Here is a 16,465-nt window from a genome sequence, read left to right on the forward strand (position 1 = left end):
ATGGATATCCCAGTTACCCTCATTTTATCATTACATATTGAATACATGTATCAAAATATCACATATAGCCCATAAATACGTACAATATTATATATCAATAAAAATGTTTTTTAAAGTATGTTTTAAACAAAAGCTGCAAAAAACAGCTAATCAAATGCAAATATTGTTTTTTTAACTACCATTTAAGTAATTTGACAGAAAAGATCAGTATTCAGAGGTCTTTTTCTTTGAGTGTTTATAAATTTGAAGCTTATTACTATGACTCTAATTGCTTACTGTCTTTCTAATGGTTATTTAACTAAAATACTGGACCCTGAAACATTTATTCTCTATAGTAGCAATTACTTTGGATCTTTGGAAAAAATATAAAACATTAATGAGCATCATGCAGGGTGTTTAAAACTTTATAATCCCAATTATTATGTTTAAGGAATAATTGGCTGAATTTGCATTTAAAATGAATGGTGATACATAGATGCAGCTATATTATGTATTTTGACAAAATAATATGAAGTTATCTAAGGTCTTTGGTGAATATTTTCTGAAGTCATTTTTCAGCAGCATAGTGCAGGAAAGGAAACATAGACCTGAAGGCAGGTGAACCTGGCTCTAAATCTCAGTTGCCACACCTGGATGTCATATGGTAACAGGCTGATAAAAATAATAAAGTCAAAATATTGTTAGAAGTGCTACATAAAATCATATAACAATAAAAATAGCACAACTTTTGATGTGTAATAAGTGCTTTATTTTCATTATTTTCACACTCTATTTCCATATTCCCAGATTTTTAAATTACTTTTTTTATTGTGATAAAAAACGCATAACATAAAATTTACACTTTAACCATTTTTAAATGTACAGTTTAGTAATGTTAACTATGTTCTCATTGTTGTGAAACAGATCTCCAGCATTTTTTCCTCTTGCACATTTGAAATTCTATGTCCATTAAACAATAAGTCTCCTTTCACAACCTCTCTCAATCCCCTTTTAACTATTATTGTGCTTTCTGTCTCCATGAGTTTTACCACCATACATGTCTCATATAATTGGAATCATGCAGTATTTTTCTTTTGTGACTGGTTTATTTTACTTATCATAATGTCTTTAAGATTTATTCATGCTGTAGCATGTGATAGAATTCTTTTTAGTTTAAAGGATGAATGATATTCAATTGTGTGTATATATGTAATATTCAATTGTGTATATATATTTTGCATCAATCTGTTAATGAACATTTGGATCACTTTCATCTCTCGGCTATTGTAAATAGTGCAACTATGAACATAGATGTGCAAATTATCTTTGAGACCCTTTTTCAAATCTTTTGAATATATACACAGAAGAGGGCTTGCTGGGTCGTATAGTGGTTCTATTTTAATTTTTTAAAGGAAACTCCATGTTGTTTTTTACGTCAGTCATACCATTTACAATCCCACAAACTGCGTAGAATTTCCAGTTTCTCCACATCCTTGTCAACACTTGTTTTTTTTTTTTTCTTTTTTTAATGGTAGTCATCCTAATAGTTATTAGATAATCTCTCAGTGTGGTTCTAGCTTGCACTCCTCTGATGATTAGTGATGTTGAACATCTATTCATAAGCTTGTTGACCATTTGTATATCATCTTTGGAGAAATGCCTGTTCAAGACCTCTAATCAATTTCTAATTGGTTTGCTTGATTTTTTTTTGTTGTTATTGTTAAGTTATAGGAGTTCATACATATTCTGTATATCAACCACTTACCAGATATATTTGCAAAAATACTGAAATATTTTCTCTTGTTCTGTAGGTTGCCTTCACTCTGTTGTTTCCTTTGATGTACAAAAGTTTTTATACTTTATATAGCTCCATTTATCTATTTTTTTCTTTTGTTACCTGTGCTTTTGGTGTCATATTAAAGAAATAATTGCCAGGTACATTGGCTTTAAAGCTATATCCTATGTTTTAAGAGTTTTATAGTTTTAAGTTTTATGTTTGACCCTTTAATTCATCTTGAGTTAATTTCTGTATATGGTGTAAAATAGGGTCAAACTTTATTATTGCATATGTAGATAACCAGTTTTTCTACGACAGTTTTTTGAAAAAAACTGTGTTTTCCCCATTAGTGGTCTTGGCACTAATCATTAATCATTTGGTCATTTACACACATGTTTATTTCTGTGCTTTCTATCCTCTTCTGTTGATCTAGTGTGTTTTTATGCTAGTACCACACTGTTTTGATTACCAGAGTTTCATAATATAGTTTAAAATTAAGACATGCAAGTTCTTTAATTTTATAATTCTTTTTCAAAATTTTTTGGTAAGATTTCCTTGGGATTTCAAAGAAATTTTAAGATGGATTTTTCTATTTTGGAAACTTTGTTATTGGTATTTTGATAGGGATTGTGTTGAATGTGTAGACTGCTTTGAGTAGTATGGGTATTTTAATGATATTAAGTTTTCCAATTCATGAACATGTCTTTCTTTTTGTGTGTCTTCTTTAATTTTTTTCAGCAATGTTTTATAGTTTTCAGTGACAAATTTCCTGTCTCCTTGATTAAGTTTATTTTTAAATATTTTATTATTTTTGATGCTATTATATATGGGGTTGCTGTCTTAATTTTCTTTCCAGTTGTTTCTTGTTAGTGTCTAGAAATGCAACTGATTTTTGTATGTTGATTTTGTATTATTCATTGTTGCTGAATTAATTTATTAGTTCTGATACATTTTTTTGAAGAACCTTGAAGGTTTTCTTACTTGATATGATCATGTCATCTGTGAATAGAGACAATTTTACTTTTTATAATTTGAATGCCTTCTATTTCTTTTTTCTAGCCTAATTACTCTGGCTAGGACTTTGAATACCATATTAAAAAGTAGACATCCTCACAGTGTCCTAGATATTAGAGGAAGAACTTTCAGTCTTTCGTCACTGGATATAATGTTAGCTCTGATTTTCCATAAATTATCCTCATTATGCTGAGGTCATTTCTTTCTCTTCCTAGTTTGTTGCTTGTCTTTTCATGAAATGGTGTTGAATATTACCAAATGTTCTTTCTCTGTCAGTTGTGATCATCATGTGCTAGTTATTCTTTCTCCCACTAATATGGTGTATTATATTGATTATTTTAATGTTTAACCAAACTTACATTCAAACAATAAATCCCACTTGGTTATGGTATATGATTATCTTCATGTGCTATTGAATTTGGTTTGTTTGTATTTTGTTGAGGACTTTTTCATCAACATTCATCAGGGATACTGGTCTACAGTTTTTTTTTTTTTTTTTTTAATGATGTGTTTATCTGCCTTTTGATTCTGGGTAATGCTGGCCTCAGAGAATGAGCTTGGAAGTGTTCCCTCTTCTCTAACTGTTTTTGAAGCTTTTCAGAAGGATTCGTGTTAATTCTTCTTTAAATATTTGGTAGCATCCTCCAGTGAAGCTATTTGGTTTAGAGCTTTTCTTTGTTGAAAGTCTTTTAATTGGTGATTCAATATTTTTATTTGTTTTTGGTCTGTTCAGCTTTTCTATTGCTTCATGATTCATTTTTGGTAGATTTTGTTTCTAGGAATTTATCTATTTCTTCTACATTATACTATGTGCTGCTCACCTCTGTTTTCAATGGCTTCCAAACTCTGAAACTGGTCCTGATACTACTCCAAATAAGGTGAGACAGAAGTCAGGCCCTTGGGTAGTCTCCATACAAACCAGGACATTGGATACATGGTCCATTCTTTTGCTTCTGTCCTAAGGAAAAGCCCTGGTATGAGGGGTTTCTCTCAGTTGCTCCAGGCTGTGCTGCATAGGGGGAGGGGCACATACAGGCATACCAAATGCCACAAATTTTCCTTACCTCTTTTACTGGAATCTCTTCTCAGTTTTATAATGACTTGTGTGCTTTAGCTTTTCATTTGCTTTCTAGAGTTTTCTAGAGGCATTCTGGTCCATATATACATATTTTTAACTTGGTTCCCCTCTGGGGAAAGGAGAGCTTATAGCTTCCTAGTCTACCAGGCTTACTTACATCATTCTGAGAATGAACTTTTATAGGATGAAAATTTTCTTGTCATGTAAATCAAGGAAGAAGAATATGCATAACTATTAAGGTCTGTTTGTGTATTGCTATGGTTTGAATGTTCTTTCCAAAACTCATGCTGAAATTTAATGCAATTGTGACAGTGTTAAGAGGTGGGACTGTTAAGATATGTTTAGGCCACGAAGGATATGCCCTTGTGAATGGATGAATGCTGTTATCTCAGGACAAGTTCCTGATGAAAGGATGAAGGCTGCCCACTTCCTCTCACTCTCTCGTGTGCACCTTTGATGCCCTATACACTTTCCCCCCTGGGATGACGCAGCAAGAAGGCACTTGCCAGATGGGGGCCCCTCAACTTTCTAGCCTCAAGAACTATAAGAAATACATTTATTTTATTTATAAATTACCCAGTCTGTGGTATTCGGTTAGAGACACACAAAATGGACTAAAACAAATGTGGTGTGGTGAAGGATAAGGTGAAATAGTGTGAAAGTTGCAGCATAAATTCATCTCATACTGAAAAAGTATTAAGTCCACGTGCTAGACGTCATTGCTAATGTTTGAAGGCAAACATTACTATAATAATATCATCATTAGTTTGATTGTGAGAACATTGTTCTATGGCTTCTAGGGGAACCAAACTAAGAGGATTAGTACCAAAAGAGCTCTTAGAAAACACATCCTTAGGATGGGATTCTGTGATTAGATTTCTTTCTGGGTAGATGGCAACAAGCAACCCATTTCTGGTTGTGAGTAGAAAGGTGAAAACCTCTGACAATTGCAGTATAATGATTAATAACAGTCTCAACTATGGTGAATTAGCATTTAATACAGGTAGAAAGGGATATGATAGCTTATATAATATCACTGGCATTTCATCGCAATGGCAGCTGTAAGGACTGTGGTGTTGGTTGGTGATTAAATGGGATGAATGCCTTTAAGAAAGCTAAAGTAGTAGGCTCAGATCAGCCAACTTTCAATTGAGGGCTCAGTGTGACTGTGAGAAGGCATCTATGACAGCACTTGACAATACCCTCATCTTCCAGAAGCAGATGCAGACTGGATGGAAAAACTTGTTCAGGGCCCTTTTGTGCAAATAGCAGAGTAATAAAGGCTACATTCACAGTTCTGGCAAGTTCCTATGTTAAATATAGGATTTGGTTAAAAATGAAGGTGAGGGAGAGATTTGAGCCATGAGATTTAGGATGGGTACATCTCAGCAGATGCTCCTGATAACCCTAATATCATGTCTTCCTCAATACCTTCCCCACTTTTCCTCACAGCTTCTAGACTGGTAACTTGGATCAAGTCTGGGTCGAAACTGGAAAGGTCCCTAATGTAAGTGGAAGAAGATTACTCACCAAAAGAACTGAAGGATCTGATTAATACATACCAGGAGGAACTATGAGAACATACTTTATATTTGAACTCAAGAGTGCTGAGCCACAAGGCCAGAATTTAAGGCTAGAAAATGGAGAGTTTATTGACATGTAAGCATTCTTGCCTGCCTAAGGATTTAGTATCCTGACAAGAACAACTAATACTTAATTCAATGCACTACTAGGACAGCTGCTTAAAACCAGTAAATAAAAACAGCCTATAGAAAATGAAGTAGGGCCAGGCACGGTGGCTCACACCTATAATCCCAGCAGTTTGGAAGTCTAAGGCTGTTGGATGGATTGAGTCCAGGAGTTTGAGACCAGCATGGGAAACATTGCAAAACCCTGTCTCTACAAAAAATACAAAACTTAGCCAGGTGTGGTGGCACACACTTGTAGTCCCAGCTACTAGAGAGGCTGAGATGGGAGGATAACTTCAGCCCCAGAGGTGAAGGCTGCAGTGAGCTACGAGTGTGCCACTGTATTCCAGCCTGGGTGGCAGAGCAAGAACCTGGAAAAGAAAAGAAAAGAAAAGAAAGAAAGAAAAGAAAAGAAAAGAGAAAAAGAGAGAAAGAAAGAAAGAAAAAAGAAAGAAAGAAAGAAAGAAAGAAAGAAAGAAAGAAAGAAAGAAAGAAAGAAAGAAAGAAAGAAAGAAAGAAAGGAAGGAAGGAAGGAAGGAAGGAAGGAAGGAAGGAAGGAAGGAAGGAAGGAAGGAAGGAAGGAAGGAAGGAAGGAAGGAAGGAAGGAAGGAAGGGGGAAGGGAGGGGGGAAGGGGAACGGGGAGGGGAGGGAAGGGAGGAGAAAAAAAAAAAAAGAAAAGAGATGGAAATTCCAGAATTGTCTTGTCACAGTATTTAGGGGAGAGATCAAGAGGCAAGAAGATGGGAGAGGTGAGCATGCCATATAATACTGAGGAATCTACCGACTAACTTTTTTTCCCATGAGGAGTAGAACCTCCCCTTTACTAAAGTGAAACATGCTAGTGAGGGGGGCAGAGCTCAGTGGTGCCTGTTGTCTATAGTAGATGCAGAGTTGATGGTTGGAGATAATGCCAGAGAAATGGAATTCCCAGCCTTAATGGTGTTGATAAGATTCAAGAATAGCAGTATTCAGATGGCAATATTTGGCCATCAGAATGAAGGATGACATAATTACCAAAACAACAGCAATTGAGTGTCCTAGCCTGAATGGATCTGTGGTTATAGCTAATATTCTAAGATGTTCCCAAAGAAAAAGAGATATGGGCATCGAGCAAGACTTTTACTGCTGCAATAAAACTATCACAATGCCTTGTGCAGGTTCCAGAACTGAGGCATTTCTCAGACTCATAGCCCATTGATTGAAAAGGTAGCCAGTTCTTCTAAATTAAAGACCCTGAAAGTTACAGCAAGTATACATAGTAGCTATAACCCAATCCTTCCCCAAAGAAATATGTAGTAATATACCGGAGAAATGTACAGTAATTGAAGGCGAATACCAGTATCTTTCAAGGGTTGTTGTACAGAGTACCTGAATTGACACTAATATTATCATCGTGGGGCCCCTGTTGAACTGGGGCATAGAAAGGCAGGCAGACAGATGGAGACTTTTTCCAAGGCTGCCTCACAGTGGGTCTAACAGGACCGTGATCCCACTTTGTGATCATGTCTCCAGTTCCAGGATGCACTATGGAGATGGACATGTTTATCACTGTAAATCCTTCACTGCTTTCTTAACCTATGGAGTAAGAGCTAAAATATGGTAAAATGGCAACATAGAAGACAATGAATTTACACTGCATACTCCCTGTTGAAGCCAATCAAGGAAAAATATACTGGCTGAAATGAAGAAAAGTGGAGGGATGGTGGTCTCCAACATATAACCACTTAGCTCACAGGTGCGGCCTGCAAAACACCGATTAATCATGACAGAGAGTACACCACCATAAACCTAAACACTTGATTTAATCACAGTTTTTGTGTGAGATGTGGTATCTTTGCTAGAAAAGATCAATGCAGTTTCTCTGTATAAAGTTGCTTGCCTGGCAAATGCATATGCTTTCAATCCCTGTTAGGAAGGGTATCCGGAGCAGTACACATTTGTTATAATTGGCAGCAACACTCATTCATGATCTTCTCCAGGACTATGTTAACTCTTCATCATAATATAGTTCAAAGGGATATTGATCATATGAATGTTCTACATAACAATATGCTGATTTTCTCTATTAATATCATTAGATTAATAGAATATTTGTAACATACATGCATGTGAGTGGTTACAAAATAAATTCTACAAAAATTTATAGACATGCTACAATAGTAAAGTTTTTTAAGTCCCACTGGTCTCAGCATGCTAACAGAGCCACACAAATTAAAGAAGTTATTTAATCTTGAATCTCAACAGTGAAAAGAACTGTAGTGTTTGAAAAACATCTTAACATTTTGGAGACAGCACACAACACAATTGGGAATACTTACATAATCATTTACTGGATAATTTAAAAGGCTATTAGTCTTGAGTGGGTCCTAGAGCAACATAGGACCTTAGTAGGTTCCAGCCAGGTACAAGCATCATTGCCATCCCATTTTCCCAAATGCTGTGGTACATGGTGTTGGAGGTACTGGCTCTAGATGAAGGTGCCATGCAAGTCTCTAGCCAACTGCAATAAAAGAGTCACATCACAAATTCCTAGGGTTCTGAAGCCAGGCCATGCTCTTCTTCGGAGAAAACTAATCATTGGAAAAGCAAGTCTTGGCATGCCTGAGGGTGACCCTACTCCCTTGGCAGTTCTCTGCCTGGGACCCTAGGCTCTCCAGGGCATCCTTTAAAATACAGGCGAAGACAACCATACCCTCATAGTTTTCCAGGGCACAAGGCACTTTTCACTGGGGCCTACCAGAGTCACACTTGGGCAGCCAAGGACTGTGGCAACAGAGTTTGGGGAGCAAAGCCTTCAATGTGAGGTTGTACTGGGCAGTAGTGCCCCCATTCTGTCCTCCAGGCCCTTGTATTATGCATTTGTCATGGGAAGGGTAGCCCCAAATGATCTCCAAAATGCCTTTGGGGTTATTTTCCATTACTCACACAGTAGGTCCTGGCTTCTGTTTAGATGACTGAACATTATCTTGATGAATAGCACCTGGTTTCCAGTGTGTTGACTGATCCATACTAATCTCCCTGTCAGAAGATCAGCCGGTCACGCCCTTATTCTCTCCTCACAGGCTTTCTGATTTTTTCCAATATAGATAGTCACAGAATTTTCTAAATTTTTAAGATCTGTTTCTCTTTTGATTAACAATTTCCAAACCTTTAAATAATTTTACTCTGTTTGCATTGTAATGTAAGCTTTCAACAGGTCATACCATCAATACTTTGCTTAGAAATTTTCTCAAATATCCAATTTCATTGCTCAAAAGTTCTACTCTCCCCAAAACACTAGAATACAAACACAATTCAGCCCAATTCTTTGCTGCTTTGTAACAAGGATGGTCTTTCCTCCAGTTTCAATAACTTGTTTCTCATTTTATCTGAGACATTTCAGAATTGCCTTTACTGTCCCTATTTCTGCCAGCATTCTGCTCATGACCACTCAGGTATTTTCTAAGAAGAGAGAGACTTTTTCTACCGCTCTCCTCTTCTTCTGAGCCCTGACCAGAATTGTCCTTTACAGTCCATTCACGTCAATGTAGCCATTTTCTAGCATACACCTTAAACCTCTTCTAGCTTTCACTCATTTTACCCAGTTCCACCACCACCACCACATTGTTAGGTATTTGTTAGAGCAGTGCCCCTGTTTCTCAGTACCAATTTCTGTTTTAGTCCATTTGGGCTGCTACAGCAAATTGCCATACTCTTCGTTCCTAAGTTAGCATATTTCTCACTAAATCTTTAACTTTATAAGCATCATCTTACAGACATATTTTCTTATTGGTGTTTGGTGTGGTGGACAATCTGCCCCACTTACAATCAGTGGTGCAGTGTCAATCTACAGATATGACACTGTAAAGAGAGGAAATTCATTACATAAACTTTGCTTTCTCAGAAAATGAAAATCCTTTTGTTTGTCAGAAAAGACAGACACAGCATGGGCAGAAACCAAGATGTATAGAAACATCCCATCATTAAGTTAATTTTCCCAAAATATTAGCTGGTATTCAATGTTACAGAGACACATATTCAGTAAAAGCATGTTCAATAATTGTATCCACTCAACAGGTATTTAATGAGTGCATGTTCTGTACCAGGCTCATGAAGTTTGCTTTTAAATGATTTACTTGTCTCGCCTATTTTCATAAGCTATTTGAGGTGACTTTCTCAAGATCGTTTTTCTAGCCATACAATTTGCCATGATTTTATAGAATGTCCACAATCAATTAAGTCTATTGGTGGCTCTATTTCTTTCGAAGGGCTTTGTTCTCCAGGGATGTAGTATATGTTGATTGTTTTGGTTAACAAGTTAAGAAAATAATCTTGCTCTCAAATAAACCAATATTTGTTGAGGTTCTTAGTTTTCTATTATACACTGAAAATAAGTATTCCTTTATACACTGTGAAAATAAACAACAAAAATAAAAGATGTTGTCCTACTCCTGTTGTAACTTCTTGCCAGGGAATACACAAATAAACAGAGACCAAATTCCTGCCTGTGGGAACATTACATTCTCAGGCAACAAGACAGCTGTGGAAAACAACTAAAAAGGAATGTAAGTCCTTTAGAGCAACACTTTTCAGATTTTAAAGTTTATAGAGTCCTGGAATCTGGCTAAAATGCAGATTCAAGTTCAGTAGAGTTTCAGATTGGATGCTGAGCTTCTGTATTTGCAACAAGTTTCCAGATGTTACTGGATGCTGCTGGTCCCTGCACCCCATTTTGAATAGCACGAAGACCACAGGGTCTGAACTAGACTCTGGCACCAGCCAGTTGAGCTAGTCACTTTGTCTCCCTAGATTAGTCTGTTATATGCAGAAGAGTTGAAGGAAATAAACAAGTCTCTGATGTTTCTTGCAACTCTACCACTTTGGTCTTCCATGAGTTTATATTTGTGCGCAGACAGTTCCTGATTTACAATAGTTTATCTTACTACTTTTTAACTTATGGGTGTTGTTGGGATATAACCCCATTATAAGTTGAGGAGCTCCTTACAACTTACAATGGGTTATGGTTTCTACTAAATGTATTATTGCTTTCACACTATCCTAAAGTCAAAAAAATAATAAATAGAATCATTGTTAAGTCAGCAACCATCTGCTGTCTTGCCTGCTTTAAATGCATTTTCAAGTTATAGTATAAGGAGTTTATCAGGATGCAATCAAGGATGTATCAGGATGTAGTCAAGAATTATCTATATTTTTTCCCTTTTCTCTCTTAACACTTATTTCCTCATTCAAAATTTAGATCAATCCTGATTGAAATCTGTGATAGGAAAAAATGCAGATGAGAAGGTTAGCCATTCTGTTGTCTAAATCAGTGGCTCCCCTTCTTACCCAACGTGTCCAATAATCTAAGTAATTCTTAGATTATTGCATAAAATTCTTCCTCTTCAAATAATTCCTGTATTTTATGTAAATTGTCTTTCAAGTTTTCTGCTTTAATATTCCCATTCCTCTACTCCATTCAGTTATTTGTGAATGTTTTTATCTGCCATGAAGTACTCTAATGTCTTATTCTTGTTTTTTGAAGGAAATGTCCTCCCACAAAATGCCTAAAAAATCTGCATTTTTAAACTGAAAGGAAAACTTTTTAAATTTAGTATTTTACTAGAAATAATTGCTCACATCATATATCTTATGTTAAAAATGACTGGCAATGGAGGCGGGAGCATTTAAGAATCTCATCAAAATTTTCCCTTCAATGTCCTCTACTGTAGTGCTTCCCCTCAGGACCTTTCTGACTACCATTGCAGTAAACAACTGTGGATTGAGAATATATTGAGCAACACACTGAGGATATATTAAGCACATATTGAGAATTACTGAGCAAAAGAAAGCATGATCAGACAAGCTTTGTGCAATAAGTAAAAGTTGCCAATTTCTAAACGGAGTTAAGTTATCATTATGAAATTGCATTTCCCATTTATTTAAACAAATAAAACAGCTGGGTTGGACATCTTAAGGATGCCTAATGAGAAAATAAGGGCTTTTTGTAAAGAATTGATATTTCTAAAGTATTAAAAGACCTGCTGTTTAAGACTTGTAAAGATTTTTTCTATAAAAGGCTATACATAGAGGTTTTATTATCTCCAAGAGCCACACTTCCACTGATACCAGAAAATGAGCGTTCTTTGAATTTTCTACCAGCAAAATCAATGTACTTTTCTTTCTCAGAATCTATGTAGAAAGTAGCACTCTTTAAAGTAAAAAAATACTGTCTACATAAAGAAATATAAATAAATAATATTGGAACCTGTTCATGGGAAATACCAAGTGGCTATCAGTTAATATGCCTAATTTAGGGAATTTATCCCTCTCTTGGGTCTGGTCTTTAACATTGTAAAATCAGACATGTGAATATCAATACTCAAGGTAGATTTGCCTTTCTAGAGCCGGGTTCCACTTTCAAAGCTTACAGGTACACAGGAATATAATTAGGAAAGTAAAAGAAAGAAAGGAAGACAAAGAGAGAAAGAAAGAGGAAGGAAAAGAAGGAAGAAAGGAAGGAAGGAATGAAGGAAGGAAGGAAGGAAGGAAGGAAGGAAGGAAGGAAGGAAGGAAGGAAGGAAGGAAAGAAGGAAGGAAGGAAGAAAGGGAAGGGAAGGAACTTGCTTAGGAATAACTCATAACACTTTCTCCCTCAAAAAAAAAAAATCTGGAAAATATCTCATTATGACTAGAAAGTTACTCAGTAAGCAGAGAGTATAGAACTCTCTGAGTTATAGAACCTGCTGAGTCAGCCAGCCATGAGTGGAGCTATGACAAGTCTATCTGGTGGAAGCTAGAGCAATGGAGGAGCAATCACTTACTGAGATATGATCCAAGGAGGAAAGGGAAGGGAAAAATACATTGATTTCTCTCTTGTTCTCACCTTCCAATCTCCTGGCAATGCATATAATTGACTGAACCCACCCCCAAATCAGCTCTTGAATTGATTTTCAAGCCATTTTTTTCTTTACTTTTTGGAAGTTATTCACTGCCTATTCTTTTGGTGATTTCTCTAGAAATTTTAATATGCAAACTTATCAAAATCTGTAATTAATTAATATCTTCATATTTTTCCCAAACAATATGATTACGTTCACCCTTCTGACTTTTTATGCAATTTTAGATATTTTAAATCTCATGTAACATTGTCATTATTATTTTATATATTATTATTTATAACATTATCATTATTATTTTACTATTTATGTAGTAATAATAATCATAACATATACACTATATTCCCAGCACTTTTCTAAGTACTTTACTGTTTCACATCATTCTTATGATTACCCATGAGAGAGGTAACTTCATTATCACCATTGTATAAATGAGAAAACAAAGGCATATTGAGATTTATTAATTTGCCCATGGTCATACCAACTAAATGATAGTCATATTTTCAATTGAGGTTGTTGGCTTCAGAGTCCAAGCCCCAATCACTCTGTAGAGTTTCTGTCTATGAATGTTTTCTTACATTTCCCCCACATATTTGCAAATTTCAAGCTTTAACATCTAACATCTCAGCCCATCTATCTAAAAACAATTTTTCCACCTAAATAACTTACTGTAGATTTGCTGGTGACAACCTTAGGTTTTAGTTATATAAAGTGGTCTATATGTTTCCTTCATTTTTGAGAAAGATTATTTTTGTTGGTTATACTATTCTAGGTTGACAAGTATCTTTGTTTAGCAGATTGAAGATATTATACCATGTATAAGTTTTCATTATTTTCATAAGGATGTCGGCAGTCATTCTAATTATGGCTCCTTTGTCAGAATTTCTCTTTGGCTGCTCTAAATGTCTGGCCTTTGTCTTTGATGGATTATAATCTCACTATCACATGTTTTTGGATTCATTTTTTATTTTTATTTAAAAATCAAGTCTTTTTGAATCTGCATTTGGTGTCTTTCAAGTTCTTGAAAGTTCTCAGCCATTATACCTTTGGCTACTACCTCTGTCCTAGTCTCTCTCTCCTCCCCATTTAAAATATTAAGACTTAACCCTCCCATAGCTTTAAGATTTGTATCACACTTTCCATTTCTTTTATTATTTTGAAATGAATTCTGGATATTTTCTCCAGTTTTTAGTTTGGATTAATAAAATTCTAAACCTCAAGTTTTTTTTTTTTTTTTTAATTTTAGAAATTCTTTTGAGTCTTCTCCCAATCTCCTTTCTCCTTATGATTACTTAAACTTTTTTTTTCTATTTTTATAAAATGTTTATGATTCCTGTTAATGAGGACTTTGCAGGCCATGTTTTGCTGCTTGTTATTTCTGCCAGTGTTGTTTATAGTGCTTTGTTTCTTTATATGTTTCTGTGATTTTATTTTACTATGAGATGCTCACTTTGCCTTGACATTTTATATGTTGAAAACTTTGAAGTCTGGAGTGTTTTTCTCCAGAACAGATTTAGTTTGCTTCTGCTAGGACAGTCCAGAAACAGTAAGTAAAGTTTACAGTTTTAGTTTGTGTGTGTGTCTCAGATAGTGTGAATTCAGCCTGGAATCTGTGAAGACAGGCTTATTTTTACATGTTTTCAAGGGAATCTATTTTCCCTTCCCAACAGGAAAACATGACAATGCAGGCCTTTTCCTTGAAGTTCTTTGTGGTAAATTGGGGTTATTTCTAGTTCCCCCTTATTCTCAGATGATGGCTTTTTTGGAATCTAATAATTAGTAGGGTAGGAAGACTGTTATGACTTCTACACATAAAACTTTGCAAAGTATATGAAAACTAGTGTTCAGGTACACTTTGTTTAGAAAAAACTTCATTTCACAGACTTACAGTGTACCCACTGTTACCTAAGTTCTAATCTTAGTATTTTTTACTTTCTTGCCAACATATGGATAAACTAAGAAGATATGTTTCACACTTAAAACAGAAACTTTTGTTGCTTAACTAGGATGATTAGTGTACCAATATATTCCACAAGTAGATGAAAATGGATAAGAATAATATTCTCCTTAGGTGATATCAGTTGCATTATACCCAAAGGAGCTGTGAGCCCATCTGTGCCTCAAAAAATGTATCCATTTCTATTTATTTTATAATTCATTCATCATGAATTGACTTTTAGAGTTTCTCAAATAATTGCCATTTTCCCTTATTTTCAAGTTTTTGGAAGAACCTTTTATTTCTCCATTTTTCTTCATTTCCCAATTTGCTCATCTTCAAGAAAATCAGCCACAAACTACCTATTCTCAAAGAAATTAGACAAAATGTATATGCAAAAACATATCTTAGAGTCATATTTTTAACAAAGAGAGGTAATTTGACTTCTCATTTTCCTGTTTGGATGCTTTTTATTTCTTGCTCTTGGCTGATCTGCCTTAGACTTACAGCACTTTGTTGAATAGGAGCAGTGAGAGTGGGCATCCTTGTGTCATTCCTGCTCTTAAGGAGAATGCTTCCAGCTTTTTCCCATTCACTATGATGTTGGCTGTAGGTCTGTGGTACCTGGATCTCACTATTTTGAGACATGTTCCTTTGATGCCTAGTTTGTTGAAGGTTTTTATCATGAAGAGATGTTGGGTTTTATGAAAAGTTTTTTGTGTCTCTTGAGGTGATCGTATGTTTTTTGTTTTGAATTCTGTTTATGTGATGAATCACATTTATTAATTTGCATATGTTGAAACAATCTTGCATCCCAGGAATGAAGCCTACTCGATCATGGTGAATTAACTTTTTGATGTGCCTCTGAATTCAGTTTGCTAATATTTTGTTGAGGATTTTTGCATCCAGTTCCTCAGGGATATTGGCCTGTTGTTTTCTTTGTTGTCGTTGTTGTTGTGTCTTTGCAAGATTTTGTTATCAGGGTTATGTTGGCTTCAGAGAGTGAGTTAGGGAGGAGTTCCCCCTTGATTTTTTGAAATAGTTTCAGTAGGACTGGTACCAGCTCTTCTTTGTACATCTGGTAGCATTCAGCTGTGAATTCATCAGGTCCAGTTTTCTTTTCTTTCTCTTTTTTTTTCTTGGTTGCTAGGTTTTTTAAATTATTGATTCAATTTCAGAATCTGATATTGGTCTGTTCATGGTTTCAATATCTTCCTGATTCCATCTTGAGAAGTTTTGAGTTTCCAGGAGTTTATCCATTTCCTCTAAATTTTCTAATTTGTGTGTGTAGAGATGTTCCTAATAGTCTCTGAGTTTCTTTTGTATGTGAAATTGGTTGTGATTACACTTTTGTCATTTCTGATTAAGGTTATCTGGGTCTTCTCTCTTTTTTCTTTGTTAATCTGGTTAACAGTCTATGGGTCTTGTCTATCCTTTCAAAGGACAAGCTTTTGGCTTTGTTGGTCCTTCAATTTTGTTTAGTTCTGCTCTGATTCTGGTTGTTTCTTTTCTTCTGCTAGTTCTGGGATTTGTTTGTTCTTATTTTTCTAGTTCTTGTTGGTGTGATGTTAGATCGTTAATTTGAGATCTTTCAAACTTTTTGATGTAGGTGTTTAGCACTATAAGTTTTCCTCTTCACACTGCTTTTACTGAATCACAGAGATTTTGGCACGTTGAATCTCTGTTTTCATTTATTTCAAAGAATTTTTTGATTTCTACCTTAATGTTGTTGTGTGCCCAAAAGTTATTTAGGAGGAAGATGTTTGATTTCCATGTAACTGCATGATTTTGAGAGATCTTCTTGGTATTGATTTCAATTGTTATTCCACTGTGGTCTGAGAATGTGGTGGGTGTGAATTTAATTTTTAAATATTTATTCAGAATTACTCTATGGCCAAGCAGGTTGTTGATCTGAGAGTATGTTCCATGTGCAAATGAGAAGCATGTATGTTCTGTGGTTGATGGGTATTCTGTAGATATCTATTATGTCCAATTGGTCAAATATCAAATTTAAGTCCAGAATTTGTATGTTGGTTATCTGCCTTGATTATGGCTATGTATTATTCCATAGTGTATAAGTGGGGTATTGACAGTGGGGTATTAAATCCCTCACTATT

General features: G+C 35.3%; 1 long non-coding RNA gene across 1 annotated transcript in view; it reads left to right on the forward strand.

The window, feature by feature from the left end:
• LOC115893852 overlaps positions 1–16,465 on the forward strand; it is a 359,383-nt gene that overhangs the window by 311,185 nt on the left and 31,733 nt on the right. The window lies entirely within an intron of this gene.

Source organism: Rhinopithecus roxellana, chromosome 2 (assembly GCF_007565055.1).
Source record: "Rhinopithecus roxellana isolate Shanxi Qingling chromosome 2, ASM756505v1, whole genome shotgun sequence".
In the NCBI taxonomy this organism is placed as follows: domain Eukaryota; kingdom Metazoa; phylum Chordata; class Mammalia; order Primates; family Cercopithecidae; genus Rhinopithecus; species Rhinopithecus roxellana.